Source organism: Plectropomus leopardus, chromosome 21 (genome assembly GCF_008729295.1).
Source record: "Plectropomus leopardus isolate mb chromosome 21, YSFRI_Pleo_2.0, whole genome shotgun sequence".
Taxonomy (NCBI): Eukaryota; Metazoa; Chordata; class Actinopteri; order Perciformes; family Serranidae; genus Plectropomus; species Plectropomus leopardus.
The window spans coordinates 17,727,354-17,744,497 of record NC_056483.1 but is presented as its reverse complement, the minus strand read 5'-3'; the positions used below and the strand labels follow the sequence as shown (position 1 = coordinate 17,744,497).

Sequence of the window (17,144 nt, the reverse complement as noted above, 5' to 3'; positions counted from 1 at the left end):
AATTCTTGACGTCAACCCAAAAAATAGTAGAACTACTCCCTCAAAAACTTTTATTTGTCATTATAAACCACTTGAAATATGATTTCCAGAAGGCATAAGACAGGACATGTTTATCCACCCCAGCCACACCTCTCAGTTTGTATGTGGTTAAAAGGTGTAGGGCTTCAGTGAATGTAAGAAAGCAGCAATTCCATTTCCATTGGAACATATTTGGGAAAACAGTTTAGTAGACAAGCATAATTTCAGGTAGAAAGAGAGAAAATATAAGACAGATGATTGAACAAATTGTCAAAATTCTCCCCTACATGACCTGACCACCATGATCTGACTGAGAACTCAAGGACACTCTGCACACACACCTGTACTGGCCTCTATCCTGATTGGTAGCTCACTGAATTGTCAGTTTTACTTTTAATGAGTCCATAATTTATAAAATGAACTTCATGCTGTATTGAAGAAGATATGAAACGGGTGATTGAAACCATAAACTCATAAGGACAATGTTTACTGAGGTATTAAATCTTGTGAAAAGTAGAGCCATTTTTATTATAAAGTGCCCCAAGGATGAGGTTTTTCTGTAGGCCATCCTAGAGGCAAATGTTGCCCTGGTTCCCTTGTCAAAAAGCCTATGGGATTTTTACACTGGATTTTGGATCATTGCAGAAAATAATCACTGTGGTAACGTTTATGATGCTTTAACATTTTGTTGAGCATCTTGATAATCTTTACATATGAACACCACTTTCAGGATTTATGAAGCGAAACTCCTGCACACTTTACCACTAACTGCTAAGATATTTATTGAGTGAGAAAAAACTATGTCTAGCATACCTAATGAAGGTCTGCTAGACTGAAATGTCGTTTTTTTTCACTCAATTAATATGTTAGCAGTAAGCGGGACAGTGTCTCTTTGTCTTTAGATTGCTCCTTTCTCCAATGCACCTGTCACACATTCAGGTGTGCAGAGATTTCTTCAGATTTCAAGAATTTTTAAAGCCTAAATGCGATCGCCAGAACTGAAAAGCTAACGTCAGGCTATAAACAAACTACACTTCCTTGACATTTCCTCCTTTACGAGACTGTTAAGCCCTGTTTGATGCGGTTTGGCATGATGACGTTCTGTAGTGTCATTTAGCCACTTGTTAGCAACCTGCTTTTTTAAGACACATAAAAGCTTCAAAGTTTGCATGTGGAGTATTTACTGACATATTTTATGTCACTGAACAAAATTCAGCTTGTATTAACCACCTTCTTACCAAAAAACACATTCAGTAAACCCACTGACTTTGAGACAAAGGGAATCAGATGTGCTTCCTAAAACCTGAAAACAGAGACAAATAGAGGTGCAGAAGACTAGGTTTCTCTCAGACCACTTTAATAAAAAATATGCTCAAAGTTTATTATTGGATTTTTCCCAATAATGCCAAAATAAAACGGCATATCCCAGCTCTAAGTGGCCTCTAAAAAACATCTTCATAGTCAAACCCTTTTGGTTTGTTTTAGTTTGGTCCAACTCTCATTGTGCTGAGCTATATCTGATAATTTGTTTTTACTTTATTTATTCATTCATATTTTTCATGTGTTTATGAGAAGCACTCTGTGACTGTGTGTTTTAAAAATGTGCTATATAAATAAAGCTTTACTTACATATGTTAAAATTGTAAAGGATAGCGGACTGATGCGCAGAGACCTTGGAACTTACAATAATTCAATAGTAATTCATTAACTAGCTGATTTTGAACTACATTATGTTTCACTTTGAGAGGTTCTGACATTTCAACGTGTATTACATTATAATATTCAAAGCTGCAGCTGGAGGAGGTTCCCTCTCTCAGTGTGGCTCATTTGCAAACAAATGAGCAATAAAAGTCACTATCACTGAATGCATTTTTGTTCGGTTTTTATTATATTCTGCACATTAAGCTGCTTTTCTTTGGAAACTTTGTTGTTATTTTCTTGATGCTGGCTTTTGTTGATTCTTTTTCAAGTTTCCTGGGCCCTTCATTTTTGAGCCTTTTTACTAATGCCCTGTCCACAGAGGAACCTGTAGCTGTACACCGGAGTGTTGTTGTTTGTGTCAGAGGGCAGCGCCTCGCCTTCACAAAGAGGCCACGTCGGTTTCAGCTGACTGCAGTTGTGGCACTCGCCATGTGTGGCCGGGAGACTGGATACCTGCTTCACAGCATCTCGCTTTACTGAATCCATCCCTCCCTCTCCCTAAACCCTGCACAGGGACAGCCTCCCAAGGTCAGTCAACCCGCCACACACATACCTACATGCACACTTTTCTATTCTCCCTTGCTTCCCACCACTGACAACCTTTCCCGTGAAATCAGGAATAGGTATGGCCGTGAAGTCTTCGTTCAAATGAGAAAGGACAAGGGTGAAATGTCAGCATGACATCCCAATTTGTTGTCATGGCAACCTGAACACTTCATGACAAACCTGGAAACAAACACACAACAGCAGGAAGACCAAAATGATAAATGGTAGGACTTTATTGGAAGGGGTGTGCATGAAACGGACATGTAATTGTCATAACCGTGACATTAACCCTGTCATAGACATGACGGAGTCTTTATGAATGCTTATGATAGTTGTCACTAAGTGTCATTCAGTTAATTATGTCAATTCTGATGCTAAATTGACATTGTTAGGAATGTCTTTTCATATGACGACTTGACAATACCCAGGACAACACAACCTGTCATAATGGCTGTCATTAACTCTAAGAAAATTGGCTTGCTTTCTGTCAAAAAACAGGAAAAGAAGAGATGAGAAACCTATCAAGAGATGGCCCAAAAAATTGCAAGAAATGAGTAAAACCTTATAAGAAAATTATCTATAAACTAAGCCAAACAACATTTGCAAGAAATTAGTTAAAAGTTATAAGAACATTAAAATAAGAAACAATATAAAAACAATACAATATAAGAAACAATATATAAATGAAGTTTTCAGGACATTTTCCCCTGTTTTTTTCATCATATCAAATAATCACCTCTATAGCTAATTTTCTGGTAATTTTTTTGGTCACGTTTTAATAAGTTTCTTGCCGGACACCTCTTGGGAAGTTGCTCATTATTAGTTTTTTGCTCATGTTTTCAAATAAAATCCAATCAATTATATCAGGTTTCAGAGGGTTAAATGCTTGTGGAAGACGTCTGAACACAGCGCAAGAAAACTGATGTTGATCCATGTGTTTAAGGTTTAAGTGTCATTTGCTCAATTATGTCGGTTTCATTGCAGAGTTGACATTACAAGTCTCTGTTATGAGACCTTGACATTAGCCAGAACAACATATCCTGTCATTAACGTGACACATCAGGTCTAACTGTCAATCTGACAGAAGCGATTTAGCTTTGTGTGTTGACATAACATGAAACTCATATGTGGTTGGTTTTGACATTGGCTGTCATGAGACCACTATAATTATGTCATAAATAGTTTCACAGGATTTTAACTTTTTATTTAGGTGTCATTAAGTGTTTTTACACTGTCAAATGAGTTTACAACAGTATCATGAATATTTTACTCGACCTCAAGTAAAGTAGTACAATTTGAACTTTCTATAAAGTGCTATTTCATTGATAGATTAATTTATAACAATTGTAACAGTGTCATTAATATTATAAATCATCTGTTTTCACCAAATGTAGCTGGAATGGACAATGTATGTGGTGGGGAATCTGAGATTTTCTTTTAAAGAGCAGCAACTGGCTGCTTTTGCCTTTTGGGGGACTGAAGTGGAAGGGAGCATGTTTCTGGACCACAAAATGTGAGGCAAGTACTTTGACATTTCCCCCAAACCAACATTTGTTGACTTTTACCCCAAGCAGAGGACACTGCAGACATTTTGGGTTAGCCCTCCCCCACCTCGTCCTCCTTTCTCCCCCCCTTCACCCACTACCGAACCTCCCCCACCCTGCCTCAACATATTGCACCTGTTCAATTATTTAGCTGCTACTCTGTGGTTCGGTCCTGAGCTGCAGTGAAAGCTGTACCTGCCGATTAGAGCGAGGCTTGTCACCGGAGCTGGCCAAGATATCTCCGTCTTGTCGTTGTCTGAGAGAGAGAGAGATGCCTTTGGCCACATTACGCAGGAGGAAATGTCATTACCTCATTGCAGGCTTGTCATCTCCAGCCTTTGGTCTCCCAGGGGCAGTGAGGATTTGTATGCGTGTGGAGGTGTGTGTGTGTAGCTCAGTCACCCAACACAAATGCATGAGGTGTACTCGGCAATGTGGGGGGGGGGTCACTCTTGTGGTTTTTGAAGGTAAAACTATTTGCTTGAGTCTAGAAAGTTACATGTTGTTATGACAAATCCCCCAAAATCTGACTTCTTGTTGAGAGAACCATCATTATTATGTGAAGATTGTACATGCATGAAATTCAGGGTTATCTTAAAATTAAAGTTAAGGCTTGACACTTGAAACCAACCAGACACTTGGTCAAATCTGCGTGTAACATGTAATAAAAACGGAATTATATTTCATAGAAATAGATCAGATTTTATTTTAACAGACAAGCTTCATGCAATTTGATGAGAACGCATTACATTACAATGTACCTGGTCAGACTATTTAGTGAGAAAAATGCTCAGACACACAAGAATACATCATTTAAATCTTATGTATCCTGATTTGTGTCTGCAATTAAATACAATTTCCACAGCTATTTGTATACAGCTCTAATAACTAGTGTCTTAATTGACATTTAACTTGTTGATATAACTACAGAGTGCAATGATCTGGCAGAAATCATGAGGAGCACATGTTTTCTCCCACTGGGGGGCACTGTTGAAGCAAATACAAGCCTTTAACACCTAATCTGCCTTCATTGTCCAAGGAACGGTTTAACTAGAGTTCTGCCTTGGTCATTTTTGGGGGGGTTGTATCTTCTTAAACTACTGTTTGTAGCAGGAACAGCTGGAGTAGTAAGGTCTCCATTTTCCCAGCCTTTCTGCATTGGGCTGGGGCTAGGGGCTTAAGGAAAGGATTGGAGATGGAGAGTTAGAAAGCAGCCTTTAAGCATTGGCTGTGTGTGTGTCTGTGTGTGTTTTGCAGTCACTTGTGTGTGATTTAACCAAAGAATATTCCATCCCCCTCCCCGGAGAGCCCTCGTCCCACCAATACCATATTCGCCAGTTTGTTTCTCGCTGGACTGTATTTACTGTGTGAATGTCTGTCCTCAATTTCAGGCATAGATATGCAAATCACACTGGAGTTATTAATCAGAGTGTCACAGGGATTATGCAAATGAATAAAGAGCGGCGAGAGACGGGGAGGAAAGAGGAGAGTCTGGATTTCAGCAAACTTGTGTTGGCATTCACCAGAGGGAAACGGTTTTGTCTGAAAGGCTTCGGATTGTGGTTGTGATCATGGTCCCCCTTGTTCTGACCTGACTCAGATAGTCCCGGTGAAAAGGTCGTCTTTTCGTCGAGAGATGTTCGGCGAGGAAGGAGTCAAGGCCTGTCAGAGCAATGATGAGCGTGTTGTTTCACAGGGGGAAAGCCAGGCTACACGTTAATATTGATTTCCCTTTTGAACAGCTCAGCCAACATTTTTGACGTGCAGCAGATGTCGATATGACAGATTGCACCAACATTAGAAACCTGTGTAAACATAAATGCACAAATGGAAAAACAAACGGATATATTAAAGGGAAACTTGATGTAAATACTCTATTGTTATCAAAATATTTCTTAATATGATTTTTTTCAGTGCCATATCAATCCAAACTTTTTATGGTATGACATAGTGGCATGGTACAAGGTATTAAACAGCTCTGGACACTTGTGAGTTAATATGAGTGACATATTAGGTCCCATTGCACTATGATCGCACAGGTTTTTTTTAACACCAATGAAGGCAATCCTATTAACACCTATTCATCATCCAAATCTTGGCTGAGATGGAGTCCATTAACACTAAGGTTAATACTAATATTTCTACCCATATTATATAAAAGTGGCTATAATCAAAGTTTTGATCTTAATGAAGGACATGTTTGTACTCATAGTAATGAAGCCACAGACTGCAGTTTCCCTCAGCACAGCTTTACCATTTTTTCCTAGTAAATAAGCTATAAAAACCCACTGTTGCTTGTTGCAGCAGACAAACACTGTTTTTGCAGCTATAGATCCTGATATTTTCTTCTCAAGTTAAAGGAGATGCCAAAAAATTAGGCCTGACATTCTGTAGGTGGTCAGAAAAACCCCAAATGACTGCTAATTTTGTTACCTGTTTTCCAGATGTATCCAGATGCATGGCTGTCCATAAAGGGGAAAAAAGGGGAAACTAAAACATCAGACTCTGAATAGGGCCATTCATGTTTTTCTTTTTTTTTTGTTAGCCACCGTAGTTCTCCTACATGCTTGGCACACATAAGTTTCAATTCTACAACCTCAGTGCTCGATGCCACCAATTCCTACACAATGGACCTTCAAAACAAAGGTAAACTTCGTATTTATTGTTTCTTTATGTAGTGAATCTAACTCTGCACTGTATTGTGTAAAGAACGAGACAGCATTCCCTGGGATGGCCTTGAGCATTTTATTGTTGCGAGTGGTCATTAGCTGCTGCAGTTCTGCAGTTATAAAGAGAACATTTTACAGGGTTACCTTTGTGTATAATGCTCCCCGTGCCTTCCCAGGAGAAAGTCAGGTGCTAGAGGAAGTACAGCTTGCAAGAGTGCAGCAAATACAACTCCTGCGAAATAAAACCATGATTGCATAAAATTATGTTACCTCTCATAATGATTATTTTTAAGAACACTTAGGAAAATGATACCAAAATAGTGTTATCCCTGTCAAAATAAAAGTCTCATAAGAAAATATGTGATATTTTACAGGTAAATATAATTCATAATATAGCGCAACAACATATGCTAATCACATTTAGTCAGATGTAGCCGTTTCATAATAAGAATCTTTTTTTTGTTTTATACAACAGTTGCAAAACAAAAAAGAAAGAAAAGCTGTGAGTGGCCATGACCCGATGTATTAACTGATCTTAACTAGGTGAGAGAGAAAGCATGAACATGCACTGTGAATTCTTCTGACCTTTACGGGGCCTCAACCACTTTTGTGGGCGGGTCTGTACACAGGCAATTTTCTGCTAACACTATATCAACTTTATATGGCAATAATTTCTTGTGAAGTTCGGCGTCTTAGTTGCCGTATTTCAGACCAATTACTGAACCACTAGAAATAGGAAAAGTCGAAACAATTTTACTGAACAGGTCACGATGAAACGTCTAGTGGCTTTTTATACCAGCAACTCGACAGAAACATATTGATGTCTGTTGGTTGAGTAAAAAAGGCAATTGTTTGCTGACAAGCTTGCCAAAATTTAGGGCAATAACAATGTCACAGTGTTGATCAGAATTTGTTAAAACTTACTCGATGTGGCCAGAAATCACTTATTGTTGATATATTAAGACTATACGAGATATAAAACATGTCAATTTTTATGCAACAGGGATTTTTTCCCCTCATTCTGTTTATTTTGAAATAATTGTGTTTAGTAAAAGAATATGTTGAGAGGCAAACTATGAAAATGCTAATAACTATTTTCTCTTGAATTTCTCATGTGTGAAATATGTCTGAGCTCCTGAATGCTATGCTGTATGTGTGTTTTCCACAAGTGCCACAGCATCCCTGTATTTGAAAACCACCACCACTTCCACTTGTCCCTAATCTACCTGTGGGACTTTACAGATTGGAAATAGATCACATGAGGAAAGCTCGGCTACCTGCAGTGATTCTTTCCCGCCCTGGTGGACGATTATTGGCAGGTTTTGGGGCCCTGCCGCGAAGGGTGAACGAATGCATTTCTGCAGATGACTGTGAGGCAAGGAAAGATTGAATTCTCACTCCCTTCCATCTGTGTGTGTGGTGGGGGAAACGGGTGAGTCTCCTAGAAATAGGCAGTGATAGATGAGGTACATGGAGGAAGACAGCTACCCCTGCTCTCCAGCCTGGCTGAATCAGGAAACTGTCTGCCAACTAAATGCCTCTCCCTCCCTCCTTCTCTCACGCTCTCATTATAATTTTCTCCCTTTCCTCTTGGCCTCCTCTTTTCCTCTGCTTACGAATCAATCGTTTTGTTAGTGCTTACCAGACAACAGATCTTTAGTCATTATGAGATTGTGCTTTATATCACTGCTTAATGAGCACTACACCCACTGCAAGCATTCCAGGCAGCCGCTAATGGTCAAAAAAAAGCTACACTTTCTTTCACATGCTTTTTTCTGTGTGTGCATGAGAATACATCTGAGTTAATTAAAAATGTTTACATACTGGATAGTATGCGACTTGATGCAATTGTTTTCTGTCAAAATACTTTGACCAGGTTGAAATGGTGATAGGAACAAGCACATGCAAGCATGGATTCAAAACTGAGTTTCTCTCACGATTGGATTGGTGTCACATCACCTTAAGGAGTTGCTGACTCTAAAAGGATTTCATTAGTGTGAATTGGAGTGGAGTTTAAGTTTGCCGTGATGGGGGCGACCTCAGGCTCACCTGGTAGAATGTGCGCCCCTGACGGCTGAGGCTTCTGCAGCGGTTTGATTCTGGCCCTTTGCTGCATGTCATCCTCCCTCTCTCTTCCTCATTTCCTGTGTCTCATAACTATACTATAATTTCAATAAAGGAAAAATACCCTAAAAAATAATCTTAAAAAAAAAAGTTTGCTTTTGAAGGTTTCCTGGTGGATCTATTCCTGCTCATACACTAAAGGCCCTGACACACCAAGCTGACGGTCGGCAGTCGGTCAGTGTTGGATGAGCGTCTGTTGATCTAGTCTTTGCAGTGTGTCCTACATAACTGGCCCTCAACAGACGTTGTTTGCCTTTTTTGGCCAATTCAGTATGTTAAATTGGCGTAGGAGACCAGTTGGTGAATGAAATTACTCTGACTGGCAGTTTCAACTCAGTGCATGAGAAGAGAAACCAATGTAAGGAAAGTAAATAAAGGGCCAAAGTCAAGATGAAGCGAGATCAAAACAAACTTGTTATATAGAAGCTTAGCTCTTTAACAGAAACACCCTGATGGTTTGTGCTATTATTTTCTGGAGCACAATCATTTTTTTTTTGTCCTTTCAACATCAGATTGTTTTGTTTATCTGCTAACTGTCTCACAAACGTCTGAACCCATCCTGTCTGTCTTCTGGTTTTCCTTTTTGAATGACAAATACAGATTACCACAGCCTGCAGCTATGGAGAGTCATTTCCTCTCACCAAGGCACAGAAGGTATGTGCTGGTTGACTGGTTATAGTCTTTGCAGTTTGTTCATGTGCAACTTTTTGGCCAAGACACAGGTGATGTGAGGCGATGCAACAGTCAGCTGTCGTCACCGCTGCTTCTTTGATGTCGGTTTGGTGTGTCTGGGCCTTGAGAGTGGATTTTGCAGAATACCTGCTGTTACTGAAAGCACTCCAACAGATTTTCTCTCAATGAAAAATCTCCATCAGTCCCTATTTATGGTCTCCTGGGTGGATGGCTAAGAGTCCAAGCCAGGGAGCCAGGCCAAAAGTCAGCTAATGACAGGTGGTTGCGATCTTTGACCCATGACCTTTAAAAAGGCTCCTTGTTGAAACCCACTTCTCCAAAGAAAATGTTGTTTTTTTCATCCTTTTGCGCTGTGGCGCTGCTCAAGCCTCTTATTCCAGCCTGTGGGTGCTTCTTTATTCATTGCTTGGATAAATGTACATGACCCCTTAAAATAACAGGAGCTGCCCCAGAGGGCAAACTTGAGCGATGTGACATTCCAGCTAACCTGAGATGACTTTTAAAGAACAGATAAGTGAAGGACAGTAGGAGGATGGAGGGAAACAATGGAGGATGAGGGGGGAAGGCAGAATGGACAAAATCAAATCAGCGTAAGCAGATAGGTTAAGCAGAAAAGGTTAGAGACAAAATATGAGACTAAAAAAATAACATGACGTCCAAAAAAAAAAAAAAATCCTTTTTGGCACTGTCAGATGGAAGATTTCAGTTTTTGACATGACAGGCTTTTTTTTTTATAGCACGCGCAATTGTCTGTACGCACACACTCAGCAGTGCTCCGAAATGGGAAGATCTTTTCACAGTAATTGAGACATACACACTTGACTGCTCATCATTCTACAAAACACCTAAATGCAGAGTTTGAATTTGCATGCAGCTAAGGCAAGGTCTTCTGTCAAACACACAGGCGAGCACTCATCAAGGATTCCGTATTTAATCAGTGGAAGTTAATGCTTTACAAACAGTCTCTGTAAAATGTTAAGCAGAGCTCCTAATTAGCCTATCGTGCAGTCATAATCACTTCAGAAATAAATTAAGCTGAAGGTATTTTGGCGGGCTAATGACCTGCATTGGTCCTCACAGCCAGCCTCTTCTACTAAGCTGTCATGTTCAAAGTGGAGCACTGAATAGCACTTACTTTGTCCCTAACCTCTTGCTCCGTGGCTCTGTGTGTAAATATGAAATACTTTATCTGTGTATGCACCAAAGAACTAAGCTCAACCACCACATGTGCTTATGTGGGGTTTTTTTTGGATGCTTTAGAGTAATGCTTGCTATTTTGCTTTTCAGAACAGCTAGATTCTTGTGCAGTTATATTGCTTTTCATTTGAGCTCTGTGGTTGAATTAGGGTTGTTTGATTGGCACACTATGATTTCGATTGTCATCCCAGGGTTTTCTGTAGCATTTAGACTGTAATAAATACCCCACCTGACCACCAACATCGTTAGACATTTATATTTGTTTGAAATTAGGTTCTGACGTCAGTCATTCTATGTCAATTTCACATAGAATACTGACGACAGATTGAATGTTTTACATTTTTTTTTTTGTTTTTTTAATTCTGTTGTTAAGTTACCAAAGTCCAAAGTCTTCCAAATGCCTCATGCCTATATCAGCTGGTTGTAGAATAGAATAGAATAAAAACATTTGTTGTGAGGTGGTTTTGTGTTTTTATTTGGATGTTATATGAAATGGATATTCTGTTGCTCCAGAGTTCACAGAAGATTCACGATGGGGTTTCATCACAACAGGATGCAGCTGGTTTCTGTTGAGATTGGACTGTACCCAGGAATGCACTTTGACTGCCTTGTGAAGAAGAGCTAGATCACCATATGGGAGAAGTTTTAGGATTGAGAATACATTGCCTTATTCGGAGCAAGGACAGGTCACCAATTTCGAGGTCAGTTATCGGTCAGTAGTCAGATTGTATTTGGACTCAAGAGTTTGGTACTCTCTGATTCCATATTTGGAACTTCACTGAGGTCCTGTTACATTCTGAAGCTTCTGCCTCTTCCTAATTCTCTATATAGGATAGTTTGCAAAATGTTTTAATGTTAACGTCCACACAATGGGAAATTAGATATTTCATTAATTTATTCATTCCTCCCAAAATTTAATGTGTGTCTAATGTAAGAGTCCAACATCATATTGACATCTGTCATCTGTAAAATAAATAAATAATAATAATTTACTTCACAGATTATTATTATTTTTTTTTTTAACAGCAGTTACTTTGACATGACAAAAAGAACATCAATAATGACCACATTACATACAGGTTTATTAGTTCCTGGGCCCTGTATTGTGTATGCTGACTTACTAACATGGTTATTTTACATGCAGTGTTGGAAGACGTACTCAGAAGTACTTCTAAAAAAATATATATATACTACAAAGAAAAAAAAGTCATTACACAGTGGTTACATGAAAAGGCCTCCATTTAACGTTTTAATTCATCAAAAGTACTGAAGTATGTGCGGGTTTATGTGTAAAAATATATGAAACTTTAAACTTAATTAAAAAAGCTTTTCTGTAGCTGTCAAATAAATATAGTGGAGCAACAAGTACAATATTTCTCTCTGAAAAATGGAGCATAAATAAAGGAATACTGAGGTGAAGTAAAGTGAAGTAAATATAGTACTTGAATAAATGTACCTTGTTACCTCCAATCACTGCACAGCTAATTATAATAGTGCCATGGTTGATTACATATACTTTCACCTGTGACCAAAAATGGCCTGCTGTCTGCTCTGGAACGTCAAGCACGTGATGACGTCATCGGCGCCGGAGTTGCCTGAGAAGAGAAGAAACTCCTCCAGCTGCATCTTTCTATGTACCGAAACACGAAAAAACACAGCGCTTTTCTCTGTGAGCATGTAAGTAATTACTGAGCTGTTTCTGTTATCTCATTTTATCCTGAAAGAAAGTTCTGACCATTCATTTTTGAATTGGTATTCACAAACTCTTACCTTAGAGCACTAAACATGGCGGCTTTTGACGTGTGTGCTTTTGTGGTCAGCTGTGTGGTAGGCTGCTCTGTTAGCCTTGAAACCATGTGAAGTGCAGGTGGAGGAAAACACGAGTGGCCATGCTGAGGCCTACATTACTGTATATTTCTTATTTTTGTCGCGTTGAATTTGATATTTTGGAATTTACTTCCTGTATGTGGCTAACTGCTAACGTTGGTTAGCTAAGGTAAATATGTCCTCACTTTGCAGAGCTTCACTCATACAGACTCCTGTGAAGAAAGGTGAGCAGCTGAGGAAGGCAGCTAAACGAAGAACTTTGAAGATGGTTTCAAGATACCAGCTGGCTACCAGGTGAAACGTTTCTGTCACATTTTTACAGCGGAGGAAAAGGCCCCTGTTAAAGGGGGAAAAAGTTACATTAGGAGAGTACAGAATTATGTCGTAATTTCGAAAATTTAGTTGTAATATTGTGAGAAAAAAGTAATACTTTGAGGAAAAAAAGTAATATGATAATAAACTCGTAGTGTTACGAAAATAAAGCCATAGTTTTACGAGGAAAAAAGTTAATTTTATCAGAAAAGTCATCATTTTGACTTTTATATTTTTATGTCCCTGACTGCTCTTTTCTTCAACGTGGCCCTAAAACTTTTGTACATTGTCATTTCTAATATCATATCTGTTTTTTCTGTAAAGAGTTAAATGCAGCCAGGGTTGTAATGTCAACCGTACTTAAGTGTTTTTTGTGAGTATCTACTGTATATGGCCATATACTTTTGGGGAGGATAGTACTCAATTTGAGTTTTATTTTATATTTCTGACTATCGACTTTTACTCACTACATTTCCTAAATAAAGTGTATACGTTTACCTCCATTGCATTTAACCCCTAAGCATTTTTCTGGTATTTGCTACAAAAAAGGGAGGAAAGGAATGGACAGACAACATGAAGGAACAGAGGGAGAAAAAAATGGATTTGTTTCATTAAAAATCCTTTTATAATTTTATAATTAATAATAACCTTGTTTTTCTTCAGTGGTAAAATAGGCTCCATTTTCACATAAGCAAAAGCATAGCCTTTCACACTTTGCTTTGAAGACCTGAATGATAAACTGAAGTGTATGGTTTTAAATATTGAAAATGTCTCTATCAATTTAACAGTTATGACAAAAAATATTACTAAATCATATAAGCTGGATTCATGGTGGATGAAGTACCTGAAAGCCCATACTTGAGTAAAAAATAATATTTTCTACAAGAAAATAACTTAATAGAAGTTAAATGTCACTATTAGAATATTTAATTGAATAAAAAGTATCTTGATATTTACTGTATCAAGTATCAAAAGTAGTTTTATGATATTAAAATGTACGTAAATATTGAAAGTAAACGTATAAAAAACAAGTCAATGCTGGTAAAAAAAAAAATCAAGCGATCAGAATTTGAGAATCAAGAAAATGGTTCCTATAATACAACGGAAGAAAAACATGGTCTTTTACAAAAGGAGGAACTGATTAAAGAAAAAAACTCCAGTTTTTCCTTTCCTCCCACCCATTCTTCATTCACTCATCAATTCACTTCCTTCCTCCCGCCCCCCACTTTTCTGAATTGTATATAAGTAACACAAATACTTTGGGAAATTGTAGTAGAGTAAAAGAATCGCAATTTATTTAGGAAATGTGAGGGAGTAAAAGTAAAAGTTGACAGAAATAAAAAAGTAAATTACAGATACTCCAAAAAATACTAGTTCTATACTAGTATACTAGTAATGTACTATAAACAAAGTATTGATTAACTGACATTACACTACTGTAAGTCAATACAGATTAGGAAATGTGTAGAATACAGTCTTTAAAATACCCTGCAATTCTAGAACTTAATTTCCAGGTGGCAACTTACAGTTTTTTTCATTATCCAGTCAAATTATCAATTTTATTTCAGCATCTATAAGTTACAGGATGACAGCCAAAAGAACAATACTATAGATAAAAAATAATACAAAAATAAATAATATATGCTAAATAAAAAAACACGGCCCAGTCATAAAAAGAAAACAAGGACAAAAATAGTAACAAAAAAATTACAAGGTGCCAACAACTCAACAGTCTGGAAAAAAAAATCACTCTCTCTTTATAGTATAATCTATTATATTTAAATATATAATATCTATATAAATATATATATAATATATATATATATATATATATATATATATATAAATATATATATAGAGAGAGAGAGAGAAGAGAGAGAGAGAGAGAGAGAGAGATATTATGTACAACAACAACAACAACAACAACAACAACAACAATAATAATAATAATAATAATACTAATAATAAAATGTCAGAAAAAAGAAAAGGCAGAAAACAGTGAAAAGTTTCTCAGAGGCCACCATGGCAGCTGCAGATGTCTTGTTTTATTGGACAAGCTTCATTTTGAGAAGCTGAAGATGAGAAGATGATTGGAATTTTGCATGCTGAATGAGTAATTGAATTTTTAGTGATGGCAATGAGGTTAACATATTCTGGTTTGTTTTCCTGAGTGGTCGTTATTAATTTTACCCACTACACCACAAAATAACGCTCCACTGGTGTTCTGAAATAGCTATCTGTGACTGTTTATAGCTCTTGCTTCATTTGTGATAAAGCAGTGTGAACTAAACTGGCTAGTGCAATCAGTGCGTCTTTCTCTAGTGTGATTCCGACCGAAGGTAATCAACTAAAAGTGTGGTCACACTATCAGCGGCTTCTGCACCAAAATCACTTAAAGAAATCAATTTGTCACACAACTTATTCAAGCTGTCTACAATTTCGTCCATAGCTTTTCACAAAGGACCTGGGAAGTGAAAGCCATTTATGCTGAAATGACGAATGTTAGTCACGAGGTCCAGAAAGATTTCAGAGGGAACATCAGAGATGCATCTAAAGCTTTGGCTGGAGTGTAATGAGATTGATGGCTTCCTGGAAAGCTCCCTCCCACCTTTCCTTGCTGTTCGAACGTACATAATACAAACACACACACACACACACACACACACACACACACACGCTCAGTAGAGAAAGCTTTGATTACTGTTACTGGCATCAACTGTAGAGTCTTTTGGCCTAAAAGGAAAGAGCTCTTTCACAGCCCTTACAAGTGAACAAGTGAAAGGATGCAGCTTTGCATTTCTGTAAAAGGATGTGATACAGCCCAGTCATTTGAATTCGGTTGATGGTGGGCTCACTTCACACTGTAATGATGTGGGTGGGAATTGCTCATATGTTTATCACTCATATTTGGAGCAGACAGTGGGACATCCCAGCCTCAATATCAAGCAAAAGATGGATTGTACCCTTCGGTTACTGATAGACAGAAGTGTTTTTAAACTTGCTCTGAGTTTTACTGAGGCACGTTTCAGTTTAAACACTTTACGTTATTTTTTTTAATTTATGTAATTTATTCCTTTCAACACATTCCTCTGAAGAGAGTGTTTTCTAGTCTCAGAAAGATACGCAAGTGGCGTCATTTAATTAGTCTCATTTAAGGCTAAGACTACATTTTTTAACTGAAAGCCTGCAAGACAAACAGAGAGCATGGAGTTTGAAAGGTGTGTTTATCAAGCAGGTTAGGGTCTTTTTAAAGATTTTATTGAGTTGCATTGTGGGATCCAGGGTCATTAGGGATTTCTGGATCAATTTTTAAAAAGTTTCTCTTGCATTTACTGTATGACAGTGCTTTGCTTAATAACTGAAGTACACCTTTATCTTTTTATCAAAATGCATGAGAAGAGCTCAGTTAACCTAAACCAACTAACCTTGTCAGCCAATTAAATTATGTGCATGATAATTGAGCAAAGCAGTTTATGAACACATGCAGCCAACACAAAATGAGTATTAGGGGATCAAAATTGGGTCCAAAATTAACACCCGCCAAGTGTCAAATGTGGATAGATTTTCTATTTGACCAGTTAATCTCAGAAGGTTATCCGCCACACTGGTGGGTAAATGTTTGTGCCAGAATAGCCATGTATTAAACTTTGCTGAGAATCTCCGCTGCATTTTGCTGTCATTTAGGAGACGCAATGCTCTGCTGCCCTCTGCTCCTGTGCTGGTTGTGTTTACCGTACGAGACATCAGCTTAAACAAATGTATAGGTGAAACAAAGACGACAATTTTTTATTTTGGATGATAGAAAAATATGCTTGGCTGGTAGATTTTTTTAAATCTACCAGCCGTATTAGCCAGAGTCCAAGAGTTAATTTTGGACACTGCTTAGCAACAGGGAGAGGTTTTTGCTAAATCCCACACACTGCTCCTTTAATAGTGCTCAGACTAAGAACTTCATGGCTACATACAGTACATGTATTCTGTCATGTATGTAAGACTCACTTCACTCGCTTGCATTACACACTAACTTCTCTTGCAATGTAAATTTGTGTCTTTGCTTCTCTCTTCCAAAAGACAACATGGACAACTAATCCAGCGTACACACAAATCTGAGCTGAAAGCTTCACTCTCCATTTCACTGAAGCAAGAGGACCTGGTACTGGAAGCAGCTGAGAGGGGCTACACAAGTCTGGAGGATTCTGCCTTGACATGGTACGATCACTTTTCATTCTTTGCACACACATGCTCCACTTCACACACTGGTTGCATAAAAAGATTATTTAATTTACACCAAGGATTTTTATCAGCACTTGCAGCTGACCGACACAGCCATTATGGTGCTGATGATAATCAATCTCAAATCAATTAGGCAGTAATTGCTGAGTCAATGGGGGAGGCTGGTTAAATATTGATAAGTGTCTAAAAGGCCCATCAGGCTCTATTGACAGCCTAGGGAGACAGACAGCACTGGTTCAGCTGAGAGGGGAGGGAGGAGTGATGGAGAGATGGCTTAGGG

The 17,144-nt window shown here is 38.1% G+C and overlaps 1 long non-coding RNA gene across 1 annotated transcript; it reads left to right on the top strand.

Moving 5' to 3' along the window:
• The first annotated feature begins 12,098 nt into the window (after window positions 1–12,098).
• On the top strand, window positions 12,099–16,734 carry LOC121960482. The gene is made up of 3 exons (XR_006106986.1): window positions 12,099–12,169; window positions 12,512–12,613; window positions 16,703–16,734. It is a non-coding gene; the product is annotated as an uncharacterized LOC121960482 (long non-coding RNA).
• The last annotated feature ends 410 nt before the right edge of the window (window positions 16,735–17,144 follow it).